A 25,420-nucleotide genomic window follows, 5' to 3' on the forward strand; every position below is an offset into this window, starting at 1 on the left:
ATTCGCATGTAATAAGCTTGTTATTCAAGATAGAGCAACGTTTTAAGGAACGGAAACACTGTTTCTCTGTGAATTCAGTTAGTTCCCAGTAGCAGGCTCTTGTAATATGCGTACTTCTTAAGATTTATCAAAATTTGGTGTGCCGAATCTGAGTAACATGGTGAATTCGGTTAGTTTCCAATAGACCGCAATAGTAATAAGTGGACTGTTCGGGATATAGAAAAATTTTCACGAATAGAATCAAAATTTCTAGGCGAATTCAGTAAGTTCCCAAAGGGACATGCTTGTGTGAGTGTGCTTTTCAATATGTAACAACATTTTAAGGAACGGACTCTAAGTATCATGGTGAATTCAGTAGGTTCCCAATAGGATTCGCAGGTAATAAGCTTGTTATTCAAGATAGAGCAACGTTTTAAGGAACGGAAACACTGTTTCTCTGTGAATTCAGTTAGTTCCCAGTAGCAGGCTTTTGTAATATGCGTACTTCTAAAGATTTATCAAAATTTGGTGTGCCGAATCTGAGTAACATTGTGAATTCGGTTAGTTCCCAATAGGCCGCAGTAGTAATAAGTGGACTGTTCGGGATATAGAAAAATTTTCACGAATGGAATCAAAATTTCTAGGCGAATTCAGTGAGTTCCCAAAGGGTCATGCTTGTGTGAGTGTGCTTTTCAATATGTAACAACATTTTAAGGAACGGACTCTAAGTATCATGGTGAATTCAGTAGGTTCCCAATAGGATTCACATGTAATAAGCTTGTTATTCAAGATAGAGCAACGTTTTAAGGAACGGAAACACTGTTTCTCTGTGAATTCAGTTAGTTCCAAGTAGCAGGCTCTTGTAATATGCGTACTTCTAAAGATTTATCAAAATTTGGTGTGCCGAATCTGAGTAACATTGTGAATTCGGTTAGTTTCCAATAGGCCGCAATAGTAATAAGTGGACTGTTCGGGATATAGAAAATTTTTCACGAATGGAATCAAAATTTCTAGGCGAATTCAGTGAGTTCCCAAAGGGACATGCTTGTGTGAGTGTGCTTTTCAATATGTAACAACATTTTAAGGAACGGACTCAAAGTATCATGGTGAATTCAGTAGGTTCCCAATAGGATTCGCATGTAATAAGCTTGTTATTCAAGATAGAGCAACGTTTTAAGGAACGGAAACACTGTTTCTTTGTGAATTCAGTTGGTTCCCAGGAGCAGGCTCTTGTAATATGCGTACTTCTAAAGATTTATCAAAATTTGGTGTGCCGAATCTGAGTAACATGGTGAATTCGGTTAGTTTCCAATAGGCCGCAATAGTAATAAGTGGACTGTTCGGGATATAGAAAAATTTTCACGAATGGAATCAAAATTTCTAGGCGAATTCAGTGAGTTCCGAAAGGGTCATGCTTGTGTGAGTGTGCTTTTCAATATGTAACAACATTTTAAGGAACGGACTCTAAGTATCATGGTGAATTCAGTAGGTTCCCAATAGGATTCGCATGTAATAAGCTTGTTATTCAAGATAGAGCAACGTTTTAAGGAACGGAAACACTGTTTCTCTGTGAATTCAGTTAGTTCCCAGTAGCAGGCTCTTGTAATATGCGTACTTCTTAAGATTTATCAAAATTTGGTGTGCCGAATCTGAGTAACATGGTGAATTCGGTTAGTTCCCAATAGGCCGCATTAGTAATAAGTGGACTGTTCGGGATATAGAAAAATTTTCACGAGTGGAATCAAAATTTCTAGGCGAATTCAGTGAGTTCCCAAAGGGACATGCTTGTGTGAGTGTGCTTTTCAATATGTAACAACATTTTAAGGAACGGACTCAAAGTATCATGGTGAATTCAGTAGGTTCCCAATAGGATTCGCATGTAATAAGCTTGTTATTCAAGATAGAGCAACGTTTTAAGGAACGGAAACACTGTTTCTCTGTGAATTCAGTTAGTTCCCAGTAGCAGGCTCTTGTAATATGCGTACTTCTAAAGATTTATCAAAATTTGGTGTGCCGAATCTGAGTAACATGGTGAATTCGGTTAGTTCCCAATAGGCCTCAGTAGTAATAAGTGGACTGTTCGGGATATAGAAAAACTTTCACGAATGGACTCAAAATTTCTAGGCGAATTCAGTGAGTTCCCAAAGGGACATGCTTGTGTGAGTGTGCTTTTCAATATGTAACAACATTTTAAGGAACGGACTCAAAGTATCATGGTGAATTCAGTAGGTTCCCAATAGGATTCGCATGTAATAAGCTTGTTATTCAAGATAGAGCAACGTTTTAAGGAACGGAAACACTGTTTCTCTGTGAATTCAGTTAGTTCCCAGTAGCAGGCTCTTGTAATATGCGTACTTCTAAAGATTTATCAAAATTTCGTGGGCCGAATCTGAGTAACATGGTGAATTCGGTTAGTTCCCAATAGGCCTCAGTAGTAATAAGTGGACTGTTCGGGATATAGAAAAACTTTCACGAATGGACTCAAAATTTCTAGGCGAATTCAGTGAGTTCCCAATGGGACATGCTTGTATGAGTGTGCTTTTCAATATGTAACAATATTTTACGGAACGGACTCTAAATATCATGGTGAATTCAGTAGGTTCCCAATGGGATTCACATGTAATAAGCTTGTTATTCAAGATAGAGCAACGTTTTAAGGAACGGAAACACTGTTTCTCTGTGAATTCAGTTAGTTCCCAGTAGCAGGCTCTTGTAATATGCGTACTTCTAAAGATTTATCAAAATTTGGAGTGCCGAATCTGAGTAACATGGTAAATTCGGTTAGTTTCCAATAGGCCGCAGTAGTAATAAGTGGACTGTTCGGGATATAGAAAAATTTTCACGAATGGACTCAAAATTTCTCGGCGAATTCAGTGAGTTCCCAAAGGGACATGCTTGTGTGAGTGTGCTTTTCAATATGTAACAACATTTTAAGGAACGGACTCTAAGTATCATGGTTAATTCAGTAGGTTCCCAATAGGATTCGCATGTAATAAGCTTGTTATTCAAGATAGAGCAACGTTTTAAGGAACGGAAACACTGTTTCTCTGTGAATTCAGTTAGTTCCCAGTAGCAGGCTCTTGTAATATGCGTACTTCTAAAGATTTATCAAAATTTGGTGTGCCGAATCTGAGTAACATGGTGAATTCGGTTAGTTCCCAATAGGCCGCAGTAGTAATAAGTGGACTGTTCGGGATATAGAAAAATTTTCACGAATGGACTCAAAATTTCTAGGCGAATTCAGTGAGTTCCCAATGGGACATGCTTGTATGAGTGTGCTTTTCAATAAGTAACAATATTTTACGGAACGGACTCTAAGTATCATGGTGAATTCAGTAGGTTCCCAATAGGATTCACATGTAATAAGCTTGTTATTCAAGATAGAGCAACGTTTTAAGGAACGGAAACACTGTTTCTCTGTGAATTCAGTTAGTTCCCAGTAGCAGGCTCTTGTAATATGCGTACTTCTAAAGATTTATCAAAATTTGGAGTGCCGAATCTGAGTAACATGGTGAATTCGGTTAGTTTCCAATAGGCCGCAGTAGTAATAAGTGGACTGTTCGGGATATAGAAAAATTTTCACGAATGGACTCAAAATTTCTAGGCGAATACAGTGAGTTCCCAATGGGACATGCTTGTATGAGTGTACTTTTCAATATGTAACAACATTTTACGAAACGGACTCTAAGTATCATGGTGAATTCAGTAGGTTCCCAATAGGATTCGCATGTAATAAGCTTGTTATTCAAGATAGAGCAACGTTTTAAGGAACGGAAACACTGTTTCTCTGTGAATTCAGTTAGTTCCCAGTAGCAGGCTCTTGTAATATGCGTACTTCTAAAGATTTATCAAAATTTGGAGTGCCGAATCTGAGTAACATGGTGAATTCGGTTAGTTTCCAATAGGCCGCAGTAGTAATAAGTGGACTGTTCGGGATATAGAAAAATTTTCACGAATGGACTCAAAATTTCTAGGCGAATACAGTGAGTTCCCAATGGGACATGCTTGTATGAGTGTACTTTTCAATATGTAACAACATTTTAAGGAACGGACTCTAAGTATCATGGTGAATTCAGTAGGTTCCCAATAGGATTCGCATGTAATAAGCTTGTTATTCAAGATAGAGCAACGTTTTAAGGAACGGAAACACTGATTCTCTGTGAATTCAGTTAGTTCCCAGTAGCAGGCTCTTGTAATATGCGTACTTCTAAAGATTTATCAAAATTTGGTGTGCCGAATCTGAGTAACATGGTGAATTCGGTTAGATTCCAATAGGCCGCAATAGTAATAAGTGGACTGTTCGGGATATAGAAAAATTTTCATGAATAGAATCAAAATTTCTAGGCGACTTCAGTGAGTTCCCAAAGGGACATGCTTGTGTGAGTGTGCTTTTCAATATGTAACAACATTTTAAGGAACGGACTCTAAGTATCATGGTGAATTCAGTAGGTTCCCAATAGGATTCGCATGTAATAAGCTTGTTATTCAAGATAGAGCATCGTTTTAAGGAACGGAAACACTGTTTCTCTGTGAATTCAGTTAGTTCCCAGTAGCAGGCTCTTGTAATATGCGTACTTCTAAAGATTTATCAAAATTTGGTGTGCCGAATCTGAGTAACATGGTGAATTCGGTTAGTTCCCAATAGGCCGCAGTAGTAATAAGTGGACATTTCGGGATATAGAAAAATTTTCACGAATGGAATCAAAATTTCTAGGCGATTTCAGTGAGTTCCCAATGGGACATGCTTGTATGAGTGTGCTTTTCAATATGTAACAACATTTTACGGAACGGACTCTAAGTATCATGGTGAATTCAGTAGGTTCCCAATAGGATTCGCATGTAATAAGCTTGTTATTCAAGATAGAGCAACGTTTTAAGGAATGGAAACACTGTTTCTCTGTGAATTCAGTTAGTTCCCAGTAGCAGGCTCTTGTAATATGCGTACTTCTAAAGATTTATCAAAATTTGGTGTGCCGAATCTGAGTAACATGGTGAATTCGGTTAGTTCCCAATAGGCCGTAGTAGTAATAAGTGGACTGTTCGGGATATAGAAAAATTTTCACGAATGGAATCAAAATTTCTAGGCGAATTCAGTGAGTTCCCATAGGGACATGCTTGTGTGAGTGTGCTTTTCAATATGTAACAACATTTTAAGGAACGGACTCTAAGTATCATGGTGAATTCAGTAGGTTCCCAATAGGATTCGCATGTAATAAGCTTGTTATTCAAGATAGAGCAACGTTTTAAGGAACGGAAACACTGTTTCTCTGTGAATTCAGTTAGTTCCCAGTAGCAGGCTATGTAATATGCGTACTTCTAAAGATTTATCAAAATTTGGTGTGCCGAATCTGAGTAACATGGTGAATTCGGTTAGTTCCCAATAGGCCGCAGTAGTAATAAGTGGACTGTTCGGGATATAGAAAAATTTTCACGAATGGACTCAAAATTTCTAGGCGAATTCAGTGAGTTCCCAATGGGACATGCTTGTATGAGTGTGCTTTTCAATATGTAACAACATTTTACGGAACGGACTCTAAGTATCATGGTGAATTCAGTAGGTTCCCAATAGGATTCGCATGTAATAAGCTTGTTATTCAAGATAGAGCAACGTTTTAAGGAACGGAAACACTGTTTCTCTGTGAATTCAGTTAGTTCCCAGTAGCAGGCTCTTGTAATATGCGTACTTCTAAAGATTTATCAAAATTTGGAGTGCCGAATCTGAGTAACATGGTGAATTCGGTTAGTTTCCAATAGGCCGCAGTAGTAATAAGTGGACTGTTCGGGATATAGAAAAATTTTCACGAATGGACTCAAAATTTCTAGGCGAATACAGTGAGTTCCCAATGGGACATGCTTGTATGAGTGTACTTTTCAATATGTAACAACATTTTAAGGAACGGACTCTAAGTATCATGGTGAATTCAGTAGGTTCCCAATAGGATTCGCATGTAATAAGCTTGTTATTCAAGATAGAGCAACGTTTTAAGGAACGGAAACACTGTTTCTCTGTGAATTCAGTTAGTTCCAAGTAGCAGGCTCTTGTAATATGCGTACTTCTAAAGATTTATCAAAATTTGGTGTGCCGAATCTGAGTAACATTGTGAATTCGGTTAGTTTCCAATAGGCCGCAATAGTAATAAGTGGACTGTTCGGGATATAGAAAAATTTTCACGAATGGAATCAAAATTTCTAGGCGAATTCAGTGAGTTCCCAAAGGGACATGCTTGTGTGAGTGTGCTTTTCAATATGTAACAACATTTTAAGGAACGGACTCAAAGTATCATGGTGAATTCAGTAGGTTCCCAATAGGATTCGCATGTAATAAGCTTGTTATTCAAGATAGAGCAACGTTTTAAGGAACGGAAACACTGTTTCTTTGTGAATTCAGTTGGTTCCCAGGAGCAGGCTCTTTTAATATGCGTACTTCTAAAGATTTATCAAAATTTGGTGTGCCGAATCTGAGTAACATGGTGAATTCGGTTAGTTTCCAATAGGCCGCAATAGTAATAAGTGGACTGTTCGGGATATAGAAAAATTTTCACGAATGGAATCAAAATTTCTAGGCGAATTCAGTGAGTTCCGAAAGGGTCATGCTTGTGTGAGTGTGCTTTTCAATATGTAACAACATTTTAAGGAACGGACTCTAAGTATCATGGTGAATTCAGTAGGTTCCCAATAGGATTCGCATGTAATAAGCTTGTTATTCAAGATAGAGCAACGTTTTAAGGAACGGAAACACTGTTTCTCTGTGAATTCAGTTAGTTCCCAGTAGCAGGCTCTTGTAATATGCGTACTTCTTAAGATTTATCAAAATTTGGTGTGCCGAATCTGAGTAACATGGTGAATTCGGTTAGTTCCCAATAGGCCGCATTAGTAATAAGTGCACTGTTCGGGATATAGAAAAATTTTCACGAGTGGAATCAAAATTTCTAGGCGAATTCAGTGAGTTCCCAAAGGGACATGCTTGTGTGAGTGTGCTTTTCAATATGTAACAACATTTTAAGGAACGGACTCAAAGTATCATGGTGAATTCAGTAGGTTCCCAATAGGATTCGCATGTAATAAGCTTGTTATTCAAGATAGAGCAACGTTTTAAGGAACGGAAACACTGTTTCTCTGTGAATTCAGTTAGTTCCCAGTAGCAGGCTCTTGTAATATGCGTACTTCTAAAGATTTATCAAAATTTCGTGGGCCGAATCTGAGTAACATGGTGAATTCGGTTAGTTTCCAATAGGCCGCAATAGTAATAAGTGGACTGTTCGGGATATAGAAAAATTTTCACGAATGGAATCAAAATTTCTAGGCGAATTCAGTGAGTTCCCAAAGGGTCATGCTTGTGTGAGTGTGCTTTTCAATATGTAACAACATTTTAAGGAACGGACTCTAAGTATCATGGTGAATTCAGTAGGTTCCCAATAGGATTCGCATGTAATAAGCTTGTTATTCAAGATAGAGCAACGTTTTAAGGAACGGAAACACTGTTTCTCTGTGAATTCAGTTAGTTCCCAGTAGCAGGCTCTTGTAATATGCGTACTTCTTAAGATTTATCAAAATTTGGTGTGCCGAATCTGAGTAACATGGTGAATTCGGTTAGTTCCCAATAGGCCGCAGTAGTAATAAGTGGACTGTTCGGGATATAGAAAAATTTTCACGAATGGAATCAAAATTTCTAGGCGAATTCAGTGAGTTCCCAAAGGGACATGCTTGTGTGAGTGTGCTTTTCAATATGTAACAACATTTTAAGGAACGGACTCTAAGTATCATGGTTAATTCAGTAGGTTCCCAATAGGATTCGCATGTAATAAGCTTGTTATTCAAGATAGAGCAACGTTTTAAGGAACGGAAACACTGTTTCTCTGTGAATTCAGTTAGTTCCCAGTAGCAGGCTTTTGTAATATGCGTACTTCTAAAGATTTATCAAAATTTGGTGTGCCGAATCTGAGTAACATGGTGAATTCGGTTAGTTCCCAATAGGCCTCAGTAGTAATAAGTGGACTGTTCGGGATATAGAAAAACTTTCACGAATGGACTCAAAATTTCTAGGCGAATTCAGTGAGTTCCCAATGGGACATGCTTGTATGAGTGTGCTTTTCAATATGTAACAATATTTTACGGAACGGACTCTAAATATCATGGTGAATTCAGTAGGTTCCCAATAGGATTCACATGTAATAAGCTTGTTATTCAAGATAGAGCAACGTTTTAAGGAACGGAAACACTGTTTCTCTGTGAATTCAGTTAGTTCCCAGTAGCAGGCTCTTGTAATATGCGTACTTCTAAAGATTTATCAAAATTTGGAGTGCCGAATCTGAGTAACATGGTGAATTCGGTTAGTTTCCAATAGGCCGCAGTAGTAATAAGTGGACTGTTCGGGATATAGAAAAATTTTCACGAATGGACTCAAAATTTCTAGGCGAATACAGTGAGTTCCCAATGGGACATGCTTGTATGAGTGTACTTTTCAATATGTAACAACATTTTACGGAACGGACTCTAAGTATCATGGTGAATTCAGTAGGTTCCCAATAGGATTCGCATGTAATAAGCTTGTTATTCAAGATAGAGCAACGTTTTAAGGAACGGAAACACTGTTTCTCTGTGAATTCAGTTAGTTCCCAGTAGCAGGCTCTTGTAATATGCGTACTTCTAAAGATTTATCAAAATTTGATGTGCCGAATCTGAGTAACATGGTGAATTCGGTTAGTTTCCAATAGGCCGCAGTAGTAATAAGTGGACTGTTCGGGATATAGAAAAATTTTCACGAATGGACTCAAAATTTCTAGGCGAATACAGTGAGTTCCCAATGGGACATGCTTGTATGAGTGTACTTTTCAATATGTAACAACATTTTAAGGAACGGACTCTAAGTATCATGGTGAATTCAGTAGGTTCCCAATAGGATTCGCATGTAATAAGCTTGTTATTCAAGATAGAGCAACGTTTTAAGGAACGGAAACACTGATTCTCTGTGAATTCAGTTAGTTCCCAGTAGCAGGCTCTTGTAATATGCGTACTTCTAAAGATTAATCAAAATTTGGTGTGCCGAATCTGAGTAACATTGTGAATTCGGTTAGTTTCCAATAGGCCGCAATAGTAATAAGTGGACTGTTCGGGATATAGAAAAATTTTCACGAATAGAATCAAAATTTCTAGGCGAATTCAGTGAGTTCCCAAAGGGACATGCTTGTGTGAGTGTGCTTTTCAATATGTAACAACATTTTAAGGAACGGACTCTAAGTATCATGGTGAATTCAGTAGGTTCCCAATAGGATTCGCATGTAATAAGCTTGTTATTCAAGATAGAGCAACGTTTTAAGGAAGGGAAACACTGTTTCTCTGTGAATTCAGTTAGTTCCCAGTAGCAGGCTCTTGTAATATGCGTACTTCTAAAGATTTATCAAATATGGTGTGCCGAATCTGAGTAACATGGTGAATTCGGTTAGTTCCCAATAGGCCGCAGTAGTAATAAGTGGACAATTCGGGATATAGAAAAATTTTCACGAATGGAATCAAAATTTCTAGGCGAATTCAGTGAGTTCCCAAAGGGTCATGCTTGTGTGAGTGTGCTTTTCAATATGTAACAACATTTTAAGGAACGGACTCTAAGTATCATGGTGAATTCAGTAGGTTCCCAATAGGATTCGCATGTAATAAGCTTGTTATTCAAGATAGAGCAACGTTTTAAGGAACGGAAACACTGTTTCTCTGTGAATTCAGTTAGTTCCCAGTAGCAGGCTCTTGTAATATGCGTACTTCTTAAGATTTATCAAAATTTGGTGTGACGAATCTGAGTAACATGGTGAATTCGGTTAGTTTCCAATAGACCGCAATAGTAATAAGTGGACTGTTCGGGATATAGAAAAATTTTCACGAATGGAATCAAAATTTCTAGGCGAATTCAGTGAGTTCCCAAAGGGACATGCTTGTGTGAGTGTGCTTTTCAATATGTAACAACATTTTAAGGAACGGACTCTAAGTATCATGGTTAATTCAGTAGGTTCCCAATAGGATTCGCAGGTAATAAGCTTGTTATTCAAGATAGAGCAACGTTTTAAGGAACGGAAACACTGTTTCTCTGTGAATTCAGTTAGTTCCCAGTAGCAGGCTTTTGTAATATGCGTACTTCTAAAGATTTATCAAAATTTGGTGTGCCGAATCTGAGTAACATTGTGAATTCGGTTAGTTCCCAATAGGCCGCAGTAGTAATAAGTGGACTGTTCGGGATATAGAAAAATTTTCACGAATGGAATCAAAATTTCTAGGCGAATTCAGTGAGTTCCCAATGGGACATGCTTGTATGAGTGTGATTTTCAATATGTAACAATATTTTACGGAACGGACTCTAAGTATCATGGTGAATTCAGTAGGTTCCCAATAGGATTCACATGTAATAAGCTTGTTATTCAAGATAGAGCAACGTTTTAAGGAACTGAAACACTGTTTCTCTGTGAATTCAGTTAGTTCCCAGTAGCAGGCTCTTGTAATATGCGTACTTCTAAAGATTTATCAAAATTTGGTGTGCTGAATCTGAGTAACATGGTGAATTCGGTTAGTTTCCAATAGGCCGCAATAGTAATAAGTGGACTGTTCGGGATATAGAAAAATTTTCACGAATGGACTCAAAATTTCTCGGCGAATTCAGTGAGTTCCCAAAGGGACATGCTTGTGTGAGTGTGCTTTTCAATATGTAACAACATTTTAAGGAACGGACTCTAAGTATCATGGTTAATTCAGTAGGTTCCCAATAGGATTCGCATGTAATAAGCTTGTTATTCAAGATAGAGCAACGTTTTAAGGAAAGGAAACACTGTTTCTCTGTGAATTCAGTTAGTTCCCAGTAGCAGGCTCTTGTAATATGCGTACTTCTAAAGATTTATCAAAATTTGGTGTGCCGAATCTGAGTAACATGGTGAATTCGGTTAGTTTCCAATAGGCCGCAATAGTAATAAGTGGACTGTTCGGGATATAGAAAAATTTTCACGAATGGACTCAAAATTTCTAGGCGAATTCAGTGAGTTCCCAAAGGGATATGCTTGTATGAGTGTGCTTTTCAATATGTAACAACATTTTACGGAACGGACTCTAAGTATCATGGTTAATTCAGTAGGTTCCCAATAGGATTCGCATGTAATAAGCTTGTTATTCAAGATAGAGCAACGTTTTAAGGAACGGAAACACTGTTTCTCTGTGAATTCAGTTAGTTCCCAGTAGCAGGCTCTTGTAATATGCGTACTTCTTAAGATTTATCAAAATTTGGAGTGCCGAATCTGAGTAACATGGTGAATTCGGTTAGTTTCCAAACGGCCGCAGTAGTAATAAGTGGACTGTTCGGGATATAGAAAAATTTTCACGAATGGACTCAAAATTTCTAGGCGAATACAGTGAGTTCCCAATGGGACATGCTTGTATGAGTGTACTTTTCAATATGTAACAACATTTTAAGGAACGGACTCTAAGTATCATGGTGAATTCAGTAGGTTCCCAATAGGATTCGCATGTAATAAGCTTGTTATTCAAGATAGAGCAACGTTTTAAGGAACGGAAACACTGTTTCTCTGTGAATTCAGTTAGTTCCCAGTAGCAGGCTCTTGTAATATGCGTACTTCTAAAGATTTATCAAAATTTGGTGTGCCGAATCTGAGTAACATGGTGAATTCGGTTAGTTCCCAATAGGCCGCAGTAGTAATAAGTGGACTGTTCGGGATATAGAAAAATTTTCACGAATGGACTCAAAATTTCTAGGCGAATTCAGTGAGTTCCCAATGGGACATGCTTGTATGAGTGTGCTTTTCAATAAGTAACAATATTATACGGAACGGACTCTAAGTATCATGGTGAATTCAGTAGGTTCCCAATAGGATTCACATGTAATAAGCTTGTTATTCAAGATAGAGCAACGTTTTAAGGAACGGAAACACTGTTTCTCTGTGAATTCAGTTAGTTCCCAGTAGCAGGCTCTTGTAATATGCGTACTTCTAAAGATTTATCAAAATTTGGAGTGCCGAATCTGAGTAACATGGTGAATTCGGTTAGTTTCCAATAGGCCGCAGTAGTAATAAGTGGACTGTTCGGGATATAGAAAAATTTTCACGAATGGACTCAAAATTTCTAGGCGAATACAGTGAGTTCCCAATGGGACATGCTTGTATGAGTGTACTTTTCAATATGTAACAACATTTTACGAAACGGACTCTAAGTATCATGGTGAATTCAGTAGGTTCCCAATAGGATTCGCATGTAATAAGCTTGTTATTCAAGATAGAGCAACGTTTTAAGGAACGGAAACACTGTTTCTCTGTGAATTCAGTTAGTTCCCAGTAGCAGGCTCTTGTAATATGCGTACTTCTAAAGATTTATCAAAATTTGGTGTGCTGAATCTGAGTAACATGGTGAATTCGGTTAGTTTCCAATAGGCCGCAATAGTAATAAGTGGACTGTTCGGGATATAGAAAAATTTTCACGAATGGACTCAAAATTTCTCGGCGAATTCAGTGAGTTCCCAAAGGGACATGCTTGTGTGAGTGTGCTTTTCAATATGTAACAACATTTTAAGGAACGGACTCTAAGTATCATGGTTAATTCAGTAGGTTCCCAATAGGATTCGCATGTAATAAGCTTGTTATTCAAGATAGAGCAACGTTTTAAGGAAAGGAAACACTGTTTCTCTGTGAATTCAGTTAGTTCCCAGTAGCAGGCTCTTGTAATATGCGTACTTCTAAAGATTTATCAAAATTTGGTGTGCCGAATCTGAGTAACATGGTGAATTCGGTTAGTTTCCAATAGGCCGCAATAGTAATAAGTGGACTGTTCGGGATATAGAAAAATTTTCACGAATGGACTCAAAATTTCTAGGCGAATTCAGTGAGTTCCCAAAGGGATATGCTTGTATGAGTGTGCTTTTCAATATGTAACAACATTTTACGGAACGGACTCTAAGTATCATGGTTAATTCAGTAGGTTCCCAATAGGATTCGCATGTAATAAGCTTGTTATTCAAGATAGAGCAACGTTTTAAGGAACGGAAACACTGTTTCTCTGTGAATTCAGTTAGTTCCCAGTAGCAGGCTCTTGTAATATGCGTACTTCTTAAGATTTATCAAAATTTGGAGTGCCGAATCTGAGTAACATGGTGAATTCGGTTAGTTTCCAAACGGCCGCAGTAGTAATAAGTGGACTGTTCGGGATATAGAAAAATTTTCACGAATGGACTCAAAATTTCTAGGCGAATACAGTGAGTTCCCAATGGGACATGCTTGTATGAGTGTACTTTTCAATATGTAACAACATTTTAAGGAACGGACTCTAAGTATCATGGTGAATTCAGTAGGTTCCCAATAGGATTCGCATGTAATAAGCTTGTTATTCAAGATAGAGCAACGTTTTAAGGAACGGAAACACTGTTTCTCTGTGAATTCAGTTAGTTCCCAGTAGCAGGCTCTTGTAATATGCGTACTTCTAAAGATTTATCAAAATTTGGTGTGCCGAATCTGAGTAACATGGTGAATTCGGTTAGTTCCCAATAGGCCGCAGTAGTAATAAGTGGACTGTTCGGGATATAGAAAAATTTTCACGAATGGACTCAAAATTTCTAGGCGAATTCAGTGAGTTCCCAATGGGACATGCTTGTATGAGTGTGCTTTTCAATAAGTAACAATATTTTACGGAACGGACTCTAAGTATCATGGTGAATTCAGTAGGTTCCCAATAGGATTCACATGTAATAAGCTTGTTATTCAAGATAGAGCAACGTTTTAAGGAACGGAAACACTGTTTCTCTGTGAATTCAGTTAGTTCCCAGTAGCAGGCTCTTGTAATATGCGTACTTCTAAAGATTTATCAAAATTTGGAGTGCCGAATCTGAGTAACATGGTGAATTCGGTTAGTTTCCAATAGGCCGCAGTAGTAATAAGTGGACTGTTCGGGATATAGAAAAATTTTCACGAATGGAATCAAAATTTCTAGGCGAATTCAGTGAGTTCCCAAAGGGACATGCTTGTGTGAGTGTGCTTTTCAATATGTAACAACATTTTAAGGAACGGACTCTAAGTATCATGGTTAATTCAGTAGGTTCCCAATAAGATTCGCAGGTAATAAGCTTGTTATTCAAGATAGAGCAACGTTTTAAGGAACGGAAACACTGTTTCTCTGTGAATTCAGTTAGTTCCCAGTAGCAGGCTTTTGTAATATGCGTACTTCTAAAGATTTATCAAAATTTGGTGTGCCGAATCTGAGTAACATTGTGAATTCGGTTAGTTCCCAATAGGCCGCAGTAGTAATAAGTGGACTGTTCGGGATATAGAAAAATTTTCACGAATGGAATCAAAATTTCTAGGCGAATTCAGTGAGTTCCCAATGGGACATGCTTGTATGAGTGTGATTTTCAATATGTAACAATATTTTACGGAACGGACTCTAAGTATCATGGTGAATTCAGTAGGTTCCCAATAGGATTCACATGTAATAAGCTTGTTATTCAAGATAGAGCAACGTTTTAAGGAACTGAAACACTGTTTCTCTGTGAATTCAGTTAGTTCCCAGTAGCAGGCTCTTGTAATATGCGTACTTCTAAAGATTTATCAAAATTTGGTGTGCTGAATCTGAGTAACATGGTGAATTCGGTTAGTTTCCAATAGGCCGCAATAGTAATAAGTGGACTGTTCGGGATATAGAAAAATTTTCACGAATGGACTCAAAATTTCTCGGCGAATTCAGTGAGTTCCCAAAGGGACATGCTTGTGTGAGTGTGCTTTTCAATATGTAACAACATTTTAAGGAACGGACTCTAAGTATCATGGTTAATTCAGTAGGTTCCCAATAGGATTCGCATGTAATAAGCTTGTTATTCAAGATAGAGCAACGTTTTAAGGAAAGGAAACACTGTTTCTCTGTGAATTCAGTTAGTTCCCAGTAGCAGGCTCTTGTAATATGCGTACTTCTAAAGATTTATCAAAATTTGGTGTGCCGAATCTGAGTAACATGGTGAATTCGGTTAGTTTCCAATAGGCCGCAATAGTAATAAGTGGACTGTTCGGGATATAGAAAAATTTTCACGAATGGACTCAAAATTTCTAGGCGAATTCAGTGAGTTCCCAAAGGGATATGCTTGTATGAGTGTGCTTTTCAATATGTAACAACATTTTACGGAACGGACTCTAAGTATCATGGTTAATTCAGTAGGTTCCCAATAGGATTCGCATGTAATAAGCTTGTTATTCAAGATAGAGCAACGTTTTAAGGAACGGAAACACTGTTTCTCTGTGAATTCAGTTAGTTCCCAGTAGCAGGCTCTTGTAATATGCGTACTTCTTAAGATTTATCAAAATTTGGAGTGCCGAATCTGAGTAACATGGTGAATTCGGTTAGTTTCCAAACGGCCGCAGTAGTAATAAGTGGACTGTTCGGGATATAGAAAAATTTTCACGAATGGACTCAAAATTTCTAGGCGAATACAGTGAGTTCCCAATGGGACATGCTTGTATGAGTGTACTTTTCAATATGTAACAACATTTTAAGGAACGGACTCTAAGTATCATGGTGAATTCAGTAGGTTCCCAATAGGATTCGCATGTAATAAGCTTGTTATTCAAGATAGAGCAACGTTTTAAGGAACGGAAACACTGTTTCTCTGTGAATTCAGTTAGTTCCCAGTAGCAGGCTCTTGTAATATGCGTACTTCTAAAGATTTATCAAAATTTGGTGTGCCGAATCTGAGTAACATGGTGAATTCGGTTAGTTCCCAATAGGCCGCAGTAGTAATAAGTGGACTGTTCGGGATATAGAAAAATTTTCACGAATGGACTCAAAATTTCTAGGCGAATTCAGTGAGTTCCCAATGGGACATGCTTGTATGAGTGTGCTTTTCAATAAGTAACAATATTATACGGAACGGACTCTAAGTATCATGGTGAATTCAGTAGGTTCCCAATAGGATTCACATGTAATAAGCTTGTTATTCAAGATAGAGCAACGTTTTAAGGAACGGAAACACTGTTTCTCTGTGAATTCAGTTAGTTCCCAGTAGCAGGCTCTTGTAATATGCGTACTTCTAAAGATTTATCAAAATTTGGAGTGCCGAATCTGAGTAACATGGTGAATTCGGTTAGTTTCCAATAGGCCGCAGTAGTAATAAGTGGACTGTTCGGGATATAGAAAAATTTTCACGAATGGACTCAAAATTTCTAGGCGAATACAGTGAGTTCCCAATGGGACATGCTTGTATGAGTGTACTTTTCAATATGTAACAACATTTTACGAAACGGACTCTAAGTATCATGGTGAATTCAGTAGGTTCCCAATAGGATTCGCATGTAATAAGCTTGTTATTCAAGATAGAGCAACGTTTTAAGGAACGGAAACACTGTTTCTCTGTGAATTCAGTTAGTTCCCAGTAGCAGGCTCTTGTAATATGCGTACTTCTAAAGATTTATCAAAATTTGGTGTGCTGAATCTGAGTAACATGGTGAATTCGGTTAGTTTCCAATAGGCCGCAATAGTAATAAGTGGACTGTTCGGGATATAGAAAAATTTTCACGAATGGACTCAAAATTTCTCGGCGAATTCAGTGAGTTCCCAAAGGGACATGCTTGTGTGAGTGTGCTTTTCAATATGTAACAACATTTTAAGGAACGGACTCTAAGTATCATGGTTAATTCAGTAGGTTCCCAATAGGATTCGCATGTAATAAGCTTGTTATTCAAGATAGAGCAACGTTTTAAGGAAAGGAAACACTGTTTCTCTGTGAATTCAGTTAGTTCCCAGTAGCAGGCTCTTGTAATATGCGTACTTCTAAAGATTTATCAAAATTTGGTGTGCCGAATCTGAGTAACATGGTGAATTCGGTTAGTTTCCAATAGGCCGCAATAGTAATAAGTGGACTGTTCGGGATATAGAAAAATTTTCACGAATGGACTCAAAATTTCTAGGCGAATTCAGTGAGTTCCCAAAGGGATATGCTTGTATGAGTGTGCTTTTCAATATGTAACAACATTTTACGGAACGGACTCTAAGTATCATGGTTAATTCAGTAGGTTCCCAATAGGATTCGCATGTAATAAGCTTGTTATTCAAGATAGAGCAACGTTTTAAGGAACGGAAACACTGTTTCTCTGTGAATTCAGTTAGTTCCCAGTAGCAGGCTCTTGTAATATGCGTACTTCTTAAGATTTATCAAAATTTGGAGTGCCGAATCTGAGTAACATGGTGAATTCGGTTAGTTTCCAAACGGCCGCAGTAGTAATAAGTGGACTGTTCGGGATATAGAAAAATTTTCACGAATGGACTCAAAATTTCTAGGCGAATACAGTGAGTTCCCAATGGGACATGCTTGTATGAGTGTACTTTTCAATATGTAACAACATTTTAAGGAACGGACTCTAAGTATCATGGTGAATTCAGTAGGTTCCCAATAGGATTCGCATGTAATAAGCTTGTTATTCAAGATAGAGCAACGTTTTAAGGAACGGAAACACTGTTTCTCTGTGAATTCAGTTAGTTCCCAGTAGCAGGCTCTTGTAATATGCGTACTTCTAAAGATTTATCAAAATTTGGTGTGCCGAATCTGAGTAACATGGTGAATTCGGTTAGTTCCCAATAGGCCGCAGTAGTAATAAGTGGACTGTTCGGGATATAGAAAAATTTTCACGAATGGACTCAAAATTTCTAGGCGAATTCAGTGAGTTCCCAATGGGACATGCTTGTATGAGTGTGCTTTTCAATAAGTAACAATATTTTACGGAACGGACTCTAAGTATCATGGTGAATTCAGTAGGTTCCCAATAGGATTCACATGTAATAAGCTTGTTATTCAAGATAGAGCAACGTTTTAAGGAACGGAAACACTGTTTCTCTGTGAATTCAGTTAGTTCCCAGTAGCAGGCTCTTGTAATATGCGTACTTCTAAAGATTTATCAAAATTTGGAGTGCCGAATCTGAGTAACATGGTGAATTCGGTTAGTTTCCAATAGGCCGCAGTAGTAATAAGTGGACTGTTCGGGATATAGAAAAATTTTCACGAATGGACTCAAAATTTCTAGGCGAATACAGTGAGTTCCCAATGGGACATGCTTGTATGAGTGTACTTTTCAATATGTAACAACATTTTACGAAACGGACTCTAAGTATCATGGTGAATTCAGTAGGTTCCCAATAGGATTCGCATGTAATAAGCTTGTTATTCAAGATAGAGCAACGTTTTAAGGAACGGAAACACTGTTTCTCTGTGAATTCAGTTAGTTCCCAGTAGCAGGCTCTTGTAATATGCGTACTTCTAAAGATTTATCAAAATTTGGAGTGCCGAATCTGAGTAACATGGTGAATTCGGTTAGTTTCCAATAGGCCGCAGTAGTAATAAGTGGACTGTTCGGGATATAGAAAAATTTTCACGAATGGACTCAAAATTTCTAGGCGAATACAGTGAGTTCCCAATGGGACATGCTTGTATGAGTGTACTTTTCAAAATGTAACAACATTTTAAGGAACGGACTCTAAGTATCATGGTGAATTCAGTAGGTTCCCAATAGGATTCGCATGTAATAAGCTTGTTATTCAAGATAGAGCAACGTTTTAAGGAACGGAAACACTGATTCTCTGTGAATTCAGTTAGTTCCCAGTAGCAGGCTCTTGTAATATGCGTACTTCTAAAGATTTATCAAAATTTGGTGTGCCGAATCTGAGTAACATTGTGAATTCGGTTAGATTCCAATAGGCCGCAATAGTAATAAGTGGACTGTTCGGGATATAGAAAAATTTTCATGAATAGAATCAAAATTTCTAGGCGAATTCAGTGAGTTCCCAAAGGGACATGCTTGTGTGAGTGTGCTTTTCAATATGTAACGACATTTTAAGGAACGGACTCTAAGTATCATGGTGAATTCAGTAGGTTCCCAGTAGGATTCGCATGTAATAAGCTTGTTATTCAAGATAGAGCAACGTTTTAAGGAACGGAAACACTGTTTCTCTGTGAATTCAGTTAGTTCCCAGTAGCAGGCTCTTGTAATATGCGTACTTCTAAAGATTTATCAAAATTTGGTGTGCCGAATCTGAGTAACATGGTGAATTCGGTTAGTTTCCAATAGGCCGCAATAGTAATAAGTGGACTGTTCGGGATATAGAAAAATTTTCACGAATGGAATCAAAATTTCTAGGCGAATTCAGTGAGTTCCCAAAGGGTCATGCTTGTGTGAGTGTGCTTTTCAATATGTAACAACATTTTAAGGAACGGACTCTAAGTATCATGGTGAATTCAGTAGGTTCCCAATAGGATTCGCATGTAATAAGCTTGTTATTCAAGATAGAGCAACGTTTTAAGGAACGGAAACACTGTTTCTCTGTGAATTCAGTTAGTTCCCAGTAGCAGGCTTTTGTAATATGCGTACTTCTAAAGATTTATCAAAATTTGGAGTGCCGAATCTGAGTAACATGGTGAATTCGGTTAGTTCCCAATAGGCCGCAGTAGTAATAAGTGGACTGTTCGGGATATAGAAAAATTTTCACGAATGGAATCAAAATTTCTAGGCGAATTCAGTGAGTTCCCAATGGGACATGCTTGTATGAGTGTGCTTTTCAATATGTAACAATATTTTACGGAACGGACTCTAAGTATCATGGTGAATTCAGTAGGTTCCCAATAGGATTCACATGTAATAAGCTTGTTATTCAAGATAGAGCAACGTTTTAAGGAACGGAAACACTGTTTCTCTGTGAATTCAGTTAGTTCCCAGTAGCAGGCTCTTGTAATATGCGTACTTCTAAAGATTTATCAAAATTTGGTGTGCTGAATCTGAGTAACATGGTGAATTCGGTTAGTTTCCAATAGGCCGCAATAGTAATAAGTGGACTGTTCGGGATATAGAAAAATTTTCACGAATGGACTCAAAATTTCTAGGCGAATTCAGTGAGTTCCCAAAGGGACATGCTTGTGTGAGTGTGCTTTTCAATATGTAACAACATTTTAAGGAACGGACTCTAAGTATCATGGTTAATTCAGTAGGTTCCCAATAGGATTCGCATGTAATAAGATTGTTATTCAAGATAGAGCAACGTTTTAAGGAACGGAAACACTGTTTCTCTGTGAATTCAGTTAGTTCCCAGTAGCAGGCTCTTGTAATATGCGTACTTCTAAAGATTTATCAAAATTTGGTGTGCCGAATCTGAGTAACATGGTGAATTCGGTTAGTTTCCAATAGGCCGCAATAGTAATAAGTGGACTGTTCGGGATATAGAAAAATTTTCACGAATGGACTCAAAATTTCTAGGCGAATTCAGTGAGTTCCCAAAGGGACATGCTTGTATGAGTGTGCTTTTCAATATGTAACAACATTTTACGGAACGGACTCTAAGTATCATGGTTAATTCAGTAGGTTCCCAATAGGATTCGCATGTAATAAGCTTGTTATTCAAGATAGAGCAACGTTTTAAAGAACGGAAACACTGTTTCTCTGTGAATTCAGTTAGTTCCCAGTAGCAGGCTCTTGTAATATGCGTACTTCTTAAGATTTATCAAAATTTGGAGTGCCGAATCTGAGTAACATGGTGAATTCGGTTAGTTTCCAATAGGCCGCAGTAGTAATAAGTGGACTGTTCGGGATATAGAAAAATTTTCACGAATGGACTCAAAATTTCTAGGCGAATACAGTGAGTTCCCAATGGGACATGCTTGTATGAGTGTACTTTTCAATATGTAACAACATTTTAAGGAACGGACTCTAAGTATCATGGTGAATTCAGTAGGTTCCCAATAGGATTCGCATGTAATAAGCTTGTTATTCAAGATAGAGCAACGCGTTAAGGAACGGAAACACTGTTTCTCTGTGAATTCAGTTAGTTCCCAGTAGCAGGCCCTTGTAATATGCGTACTTCTAAAGATTTATCAAAATTTGGTGTGCCGAATCTGAGTAACATGGTGAATTCGGTTAGTTCCCAATAGGCCGCAGTAGTAATAAGTGGACTGTTCGGGATATAGAAAAATTTTCACGAATGGACTCAAAATTTCTAGGCGAATTCAATGAGTTCCCAATGGGACATGCTTGTATGAGTGTGCTTTTCAATATGTAAACATTTTACGGAACGGACTCTAAGTGTCATGGTGAATTCAGTAGGTTCCCAATAGGATTCGCATGTAATAAGCTTGTTATTCAAGATAGAGCAACGTTTTAAGGAACGGAAACACTGTTTCTCTGTGAATTCAGTTAGTTCCCAGTAGCAGGCTCTTGTAATATGCGTACTTCTAAAGATTTATCAAAATTTGGTGTGCCGAATCTGAGTAACATGGTGAATTCGGTTAGTTTCAAATAGGCCGCAGTAGTAATAAGTGGACTGTTCGGGATATAGAAAAATTTTCACGAATGGACTCAAAATTTCTAGGCGAATACAGTGAGTTCCCAATGGGACATGCTTGTATGAGTGTGCTTTTCAATATGTAACAACATTTTAAGGAACGGACTCTAAGTATCATGGTGAATTCAGTAGGTTCCCAATAGGATTCGCATGTAATAAGCTTGTTATTCAAGATAGAGCATCGTTTTAAGGAACGGAAACACTGTTTCTCTGTGAATTCAGTTAGTTCCCAGTAGCAGGCTCTTGTAATATGCGTACTTCTAAAGATTTATCAAAATTTGGTGTGCCGAATCTGAGTAACATGGTGAATTCGGTTAGTTCCCAATAGGCCGCAGTAGTAATAAGTGGACATTTCGGGATATAGAAAAATTTTCACGAATGGAATCAAAATTTCTAGGCGAATTCAGTGAGTTCCCAATGGGACATGCTTGTATGAGTGTGCTTTTCAATATGTAACAACATTTTACGGAACGGACGCTAAGTATCATGGTGAATTCAGTAGGTTCCCAATAGGATTCGCATGTAATAAGCTTGTTATTCAAGATAGAGCAACGTTTTAAGGAATGGAAACACTGTTTCTCTGTGAATTCAGTTAGTTCCCAGTAGCAGGCTCTTGTAATATGCGTACTTCTAAAGATTTATCAAAATTTGGTGTGCCGAATCTGAGTAACATGGTGAATTCGGTTAGTTCCCAATAGGCCGTAGTAGTAATAAGTGGACTGTTCGGGATATAGAAAAATTTTCACGAATGGAATCAAAATTTCTAGGCGAATTCAGTGAGTTCCCATACGGACATGCTTGTGTGAGTGTGCTTTTCAATATGTAACAACATTTTAAGGAACGGACTCTAAGTATCATGGTGAATTCAGTAGGTTCCCAATAGGATTCGCATGTAATAAGCTTGTTATTCAAGATAGAGCAACGTTTTAAGGAACGGAAACACTGTTTCTCTGTGAATTCAGTTAGTTCCCAGTAGCAGGCTCTTGTAATATGCGTACTTCTAAAGATTTATCAAAATTTGGTGTGCCGAATCTGAGTAACATGGTGAATTCGGTTAGTTCCCAATAGGCCGCAGTAGTAATAAGTGGACTGTTCGGGATATAGAAAAATTTTCACGAATGGACTCAAAATTTCTAGGCGAATTCAGTGAGTTCCCAATGGGACATGCTTGTATGAGTGTGCTTTTCAATATGTAACAACATTTTACGGAACGGACTCTAAGTATCATGGTGAATTCAGTAGGTTCCCAATAGGATTCGCATGTAATAAGCTTGTTATTCAAGATAGAGCAACGTTTTAAGGAACGGAAACACTGTTTCTCTGTGAATTCAGTTAGTTCCCAGTAGCAGGCTCTTGTAATATGCGTACTTCTAAAGATTTATCAAAATTTGGAGTGCCGAATCTGAGTAACATGGTGAATTCGGTTAGTTTCCAATAGGCCGCAGTAGTAATAAGTGGACTGTTCGGGATATAGAAAAATTTTCACGAATGGACTCAAAATTTCTAGGCGAATACAGTGAGTTCCCAATGGGACATGCTTGTATGAGTGTACTTTTCAATATGTAACAACATTTTAAGGAACGGACTCTAAGTATCATGGTGAATTCAGTAGGTTCCCAATAGGATTCGCATGTAATAAGCTTGTTATTCAAGATAGAGCAACGTTTTAAGGAACGGAAACACTGTTTCTCTGTGAATTCAGTTAGTTCCAAGTAGCAGGCTCTTGTAATATGCGTACTTCTAAAGATTTATCAAAATTTGGTGTGCCGAATCTGAGTAACATTGTGAATTCGGTTAGTTTCCAATAGGCCGCAATAGTAATAAGTGGACTGTTCGTGATATAGAAAAATTTTCACGAATGGAATCAAAATTTCTAGGCGAATTCAGTGAGTTCCCAAAGGGACATGCTTGTGTGAGTGTGCTTTTCAATATGTAACAACATTTTAAGGAACGGACTCAAAGTATCATGGTGAATTCAGTAGGTTCCCAATAGGATTCGCATGTAATAAGCTTGTTATTCAAGATAGAGCAACGTTTTAAGGAACGGAAACACTGTTTCTTTGTGAATTCAGTTGGTTCCCAGGAGCAGGCTCTTGTAATATGCGTACTTCTAAAGATTTATCAAAATTTGGAGTGCCGAATCTGAGTAACATGGTGAATTCGGTTAGTTTCCAATAGGCCGCAATAGTAATAAGTGGACTGTTCGGGATATAGAAAAATTTTCACGAATGGAATCAAAATTTCTAGGCGAATTCAGTGAGTTCCGAAAGGGTCATGCTTGTGTGAGTGTGCTTTTCAATATGTAACAACATTTTAAGGAACGGACTCTAAGTATCATGGTGAATTCAGTAGGTTCCCAATAGGATTCGCATGTAATAAGCTTGTTATTCAAGATAGAGCAACGTTTTAAGGAACGGAAACACTGTTTCTCTGTGAATTCAGTTAGTTCCCAGTAGCAGGCTCTTGTAATATGCGTACTTCTTAAGATTTATCAAAATTTGGTGTGCCGAATCTGAGTAACATGGTGAATTCGGTTAGTTCCCAATAGGCCACAGTAGTAATAAGTGGACTGTTCGGGATATAGAAAAATTTTCACGAATGGAATCAAAATTTCTAGGCGAATTCAGTGAGTTCCCAAAGGGACATGCTTGTGTGAGTGTGCTTTTCAATATGTAACAACATTTTAAGGAACGGACTCTAAGTATCATGGTTAATTCAGTAGGTTCCCAATAGGATTCGCATGTAATAAGCTTGTTATTCAAGATAGAGCAACGTTTTAAGGAACGGAAACACTGTTTCTCTGTGAATTCAGTTAGTTCCCAGTAGCAGGCCCTTGTAATATGCGTACTTCTAAAGATTTATCAAAATTTGGTGTGCCGAATCTGAGTAACATGGTGAATTCGGTTAGTTCCCAATAGGCCGCAGTAGTAATAAGTGGACTGTTCGGGATATAGAAATATTTTCACGAATGGACTCAAAATTTCTAGGCGAATTCAGTGAGTTCCCAATGGGACATGCTTGTATGAGTGTGCTTTTCAATATGTAAACATTTTACGGAACGGACTCTAAGTGTCATGGTGAATTCAGTAGGTTCCCAATAGGATTCGCATGTAATAAGCTTGTTATTCAAGATAGAGCAACGTTTTAAGGAACGGAAACACTGTTTCTCTGTGAATTCAGTTAGTTCCCAGTAGCAGGCTCTTGTAATATGCGTACTTCTAAAGATTTATCAAAATTTGGTGTGCCGAATCTGAGTAACATGGTGAATTCGGTTAGTTTCAAATAGGCCGCAGTAGTAATAAGTGGACTGTTCGGGATATAGAAAAATTTTCACGAATGTACTCAAAATTTCTAGGTGAATACAGTGAGTTCCCAATGGGACATGCTTGTATGAGTGTGCTTTTCAATATGTAACAACATTTTAAGGAACGGACTCTAAGTATCATGGTGAATTCAGTAGGTTCCCAATAGGATTCGCATGTAATAAGCTTGTTATTCAAGATAGAGCATCGTTTTAAGGAACGGAAACACTGTTTCTCTGTGAATTCAGTTAGTTCCCAGTAGCAGGCTCTTGTAATATGCGTACTTCTAAAGATTTATCAAAATTTGGTGTGCCGAATCTGAGTAACATGGTGAATTCGGTTAGTTCCCAATAGGCCGCAGTAGTAATAAGTGGACATTTCGGGATATAGAAAAATTTTCACGAATGGAATCAAAATTTCTAGGCGAATTCAGTGAGTTCCCAATGGGACATGCTTGTATGAGTGTGCTTTTCAATATGTAACAACATTTTACGGAACGGACGCTAAGTATCATGGTGAATTCAGTAGGTTCCCAATAGGATTCGCATGTAATAAGCTTGTTATTCAAGATAGAGCAACGTTTTAAGGAATGGAAACACTGTTTCTCTGTGAATTCAGTTAGTTCCCAGTAGCAGGCTCTTGTAATATGCGTACTTCTAAAGATTTATCAAAATTTGGTGTGCCGAATCTGAGTAACATGGTGAATTCGGTTAGTTCCCAATAGGCCGTAGTAGTAATAAGTGGACTGTTCGGGATATAGAAAAATTTTCACGAATGGAATCAAAATTTCTAGGCGAATTCAGTGA

The sequence above is a fragment of the Rattus norvegicus genome, chromosome 16 (assembly GCF_036323735.1).
Source record: "Rattus norvegicus strain BN/NHsdMcwi chromosome 16, GRCr8, whole genome shotgun sequence".
Taxonomy (NCBI): Eukaryota; Metazoa; Chordata; class Mammalia; order Rodentia; family Muridae; genus Rattus; species Rattus norvegicus.